The sequence below is a fragment of the Penaeus monodon genome, chromosome 26, assembly GCF_015228065.2.
Source record: "Penaeus monodon isolate SGIC_2016 chromosome 26, NSTDA_Pmon_1, whole genome shotgun sequence".
NCBI lineage: Eukaryota > Metazoa > Arthropoda > Malacostraca > Decapoda > Penaeidae > Penaeus > Penaeus monodon.
In genome coordinates, this window is record NC_051411.1 from 7,681,737 (window position 1) to 7,686,736 (window position 5,000).

A 5,000-nucleotide genomic window follows, 5' to 3' on the forward strand; every position below is an offset into this window, starting at 1 on the left:
CTTCCCTCCTCCCTTCTGACATCTCTCTCTCTCACTTTTCTTTATAAACTTCCATCGTCCTTCCCTATATCTCTCTCACATTCTCTCTTCGTCCTTTTCCCCTTCCTCCTTCTGACTCTCTCTCTCTCTCTCTTCTCCTCTCTCTCTCTCTCTCTCTCTCTCTCTCTCTCTCTCCTTCTTCTCCCCTTCCAGCCCCACCCCCCACTTCTCTCTCTTTCTCTCTTTCTCTCTCTTTTTATAAACTTCCATCATCTTTCCCTATAGCTCTCTCTCATTCTCTCTTCGTCCCCTTTCCCAGCTTCCTTCCTTCTGACTCTCTCTCTCTCTCTCTCTCTCTCTCTCCTCTCTCTCTCTCTCTCTCTCTCTCTCTCTCTCTCTCTTTTCCCCTTCCAGCCCCCCTACTTCTCTCTCTTTCTCACTTTCTCTCTCTTTTTATAAACTTCCATCATCTCTCCCTATATCTCTCTCTAACTCCTTCTTTTCCCCTTCCATCCCCCACTTCTCTCTCTTTCTCCCTTCGTCCTTCCACCCCGCTCCCTTCTGACATCTCTCCCTGAACACCGCCTCCTGCTGTTGTAAGAGCGGACATGTTTACAGCCGAAGACTCGCTCTAATGTCCCGTTGTCTTTTCAGGGCTGAAGTTGCGTGTTGAGCCGACACTTCTGACTAGTGTTTCTATATATATATATTTTTTCTTCTGCACAGTTCATTTTCCTTCCCTTTTTCCTCTCAACTTCTTTTTCTTTATGTGAGTGCATATGTGTTTCTGTTTGTATGTGTTTGAGTTCGTGTCTTTTATATATATGTTCGGTACACAGACACATACACATAGACATAATCAAATAATTAATGTTTTCATTATTAGCATGTTTATCATCTGGACTGATATCATCATGATCATTATCATTACCACTGTTATGTTTATTATTGTTAACATCTTTATCATTATCATTTTTATTATTATTATTATTATTTTCATCATTATGACAATCACTATTACGATCATCATTATTTTCATTATTATCATTATTATCATTATTTTTAATAATTTCCTTATCATCTTCATTATCATTGTTATTAATAATTTCCTTATCATTTTCATTATCTTTATTATAATTGTTTTACTATTATCATTATCGTATTGTTATTGGTGTTTTGATTATGATTATCATTATTATTATGATAATCCTAATTACAGTTGCCATTATTATTATCATTATTATTATTATCACTATCATTATCATTATTACTAACATAATTATACTAACTAATATACATAGATTCTTTCAATAAAAAAAATATCGCAGGAATGACAGAAAATTGCAAAGTGCAACTTCATTTGAAAGATTTATGACTTTCAACATGATCAGATTAATTACAAATATTTTTGCACCATTTTTATTTTAATCTAACCAGTTGAAATGGTTGAAATTTTCAATATAATCAGACTTTCACGTTAGGTAATCAAGTCATATAATTGGGCAACTAAATACTGCAATCAAATTACAGAATCAAAGAAGCTAAGAATGTTAATAAGTGGCATGACTAACCGAAAATGACAACGAAATTATATAAGCAAGCAATCAAACAGAATAGTTGTAGCAAAGCAAATATGCAAATTAATTAACGACATACTCACCCAAATAATGTGATCGAATGTCACAGACAGCAAACTAATAAAATAATCAAGGAATCGCATGGCTTAAGCAAAAAAAAAAAAAAAAAAAAAAAAAAATCGTGGTAAGGCATATAAAGAAAATACATTAATCAAATGATACAGTCCTTCAAGAAACAAATCAATAACTTACTTAACCGAACAGCCAAATAAAGTCATCAAATAATACCAACCAAGCAAACGAAACAATCCAGCCAAATATTACAACCAAACAAATTAATCATTTAACATAAACAGCCAAAAAAAAAAAAAAAAAAAAAATTGTAATCGCAATACACAAACACGCAACCCAAGGAAGCAATCAACCACACAACCAATCGCAACCCAAGAAATTAATCAACCAAACAACCAATCGCAACCCCAGAAATTAATCAACCAGCGACCAAACAACCAAAATGATGAAATACTATAACCAAACAAGGAAAGAAAACCATCAGCCACAAAACTCACTCAGACTTGAACAGCATTTCACCGAAACTATTCCAAGGGCAAGAGAAACAAGGAAATGCAAAGGTCAACCACAGGAATACGAGAGAAGAATTTTTTCTTTTCTTCTTTTGTTTTATTCATTTATTTATTTTTTTTCTGAGGGGAGGGGAGGAAGGAGGGGAAAGGGTGTTCTAGCAGTTTGTTTAGTATGAGGGAAGTATGGTCAGAACTCCGTTGGGTAAAGGCTAAGGAAGCGACATGCCAGAATATCCTTAAAATATACCCCGGTGCGTCACCCGGCTCGCAGAAGTTCAAGCTTAGAGGCAAAACTACAAGAGGTTGGGAACACAAGAACGAAATAACATACAGTGAGGTGAAAAGAAAGTTTCTTTTTTTTTTGAGGGGAAGGGTTCATACACAGTTTATTTGAATACTTCTAGTCGTATTTCGAGGTGAATTTGATGCGAGATAAAATGCATACACACACACACACACACACATACACACACACACACACACACACACACACACACACACACACACACACATATATATATATAGATAGATAGATAGATAGATAGATAGATAGATAGATAGATATAGATAGATGAGGGACAATAATAAGAAAGATAATAAAAAGATAATTTGCGAAGATCCCTGCACATAAAAAAACAAAGCATTATTATGATATCTCATCTTTCGAAATAAAATCATTCAGTGAAATTATCAAAGGTATTCCTATACTGATGTGGAGTTAATGTAAAAATGCATCACAGCATGAATTCGTCTAATCCTTTCTGCCCTTCTATCCAGAAATGTTGTCTCTTTGCCCGTAAACAATTTTCTTTATTCATAAAAATTGCCGTTTATTTCACAGATATTATCACATTGTCTGCAAATGATGCCACTCTGTCCGAAAAATGTCACTGAAAAGATTTAACATTTTATCATTGAATCCTCTCTAGATATCGGGATAATTGAAAATGATATTCATATTATCAACACATAATTTCGATATCAATCTAGTTTCATTATCAAATTCTTATTCATTAATTTCTACATACACTGTTGTTGGTATATCTAGCCATACTCTCTGTAAAGATAATTTAATGTACAGTAAGAAAAACCTATCGATACTTTTACTTGTGTTCAATGAGGAACTGAACGCTTCCCTCTGTTAATACCGGATTACGGTGCGAATTACCTTGCCTCGATATTCCACACCACTTCGTCGATTTTTCACATTAGTTTGTGCAGAGGGTAACGATACTTACTTTTTTTTCTGAGTGCACAAGTTCTTTCACGAAAGAAAAGATAACATGTTAACAACTTTGAAACTCATTCTCGAATGTTATTACTATTATTCACTACCATTTTCTGTCCTTTATATTCAGTGCATTGAGCTCGCTTTCCATTTTTTATACTAAAATGCTTCAATGCACATTTTAAATGCCTCTGTTATTTTCTTTGCAATAATGCATTAGTTTACAAATATTGATAAAGGAAGAAGAAAGGAGATTTATGTTCTAACATTGTATCTGAATATGCAAAATGGTTGCTCCAGTAACTTACATATTTCAACGTGTCATCGCTCATTCATAAATAATAAACTAACTCGTCTCAAGGCTCATTCATAAACAATAAACTAACTCTTCACCTTATTATTATTATTTTCATAATCATGAGCATTATAATGATTATTGTCATTTACCATTGTTATCATTATCATTATTTTTAGGATTATTATTATTATTTTTTTAGTTTTGTCATTGTTATTATTATCATTATTATTCTACTATCGTCATCGAAATGATAATGATTATATTATTAAGTGTTTTTGTTATTATATTATAATTATAATTTATTATTATTATTATTATTATTATTATTATTATTATTATTATATATATTTATTTATTTATTTTATTATTATTATATTTTTTTATTATTATTATTATTATTATTATTATTATTATTATTATTCATTATTGTCATCATTTTTATTAATATTATGATTATTAATATCATCCTCGTTATTATTATAATTGTTTTCAGTATTATTGTTATTATAATAATAACTATTATTGTTATTATTAGTTCATTATCTTTATCATAACAACAATCATTATCATTATCATAATCACCATCATTATCATTATCATAATCACCATCATTATCATTATCATAATCACTATCATTATCATTATTATTATCATTCCCCAAGTTCCTCACTCTTCCCTTCCATCGTTCTGTTGTCTGCCGCTGAAACCCTTCGCAAGCGTGCCTTTAATACTGCAATAATTTTTTCCTTCTTCATTTTTCCCGTCTTCTGTAGTGTTTCTCATCCCTCACGCTGTGAATACTGCTTTCTTTCCATCCCAACATCGTCTTTGAAAATGGTGATAACAGCGAGGAGGATTATTTTTCATCTCCTCTTTCTCTCCTTTCTTCTCTTCACTTCTCTTCTCTTTCTCCTCCTTTATTCCTCCTTCTTTTATTATTCTTCCATGTTTGATTATCTGTGTGTGTGTGTGTCTTCTTTTTTTCTGGTTGTCTTCTGTCTATATGTCTGTCGGTCTGTCTCTATCTCTCTATAGTCCAACTGCTAAGAGTGTGTGTATGTATGTGAGTGTAAGTGAGTGTGTGTGTGTGTGTTTGTGTATGTGTGTCCTTATTTGTGTATGCGTGTGTTAGATCCATTTATGTCTCTCCTCTCCCATCTCCTAATACCCATTTTCTTCCTTTAATCCATTCCCTATTAACTCCCATTACCTCTGTCCCTCTAAATCTGATTCCCTCTTAACCCCCTTTTCACGCCTATACCCATCTAGAGAGAGGTCAGGTCACGGGGTCATTTCATTCTTGAGATTAACCTCAGGTCATCGGGGTGTTGGGT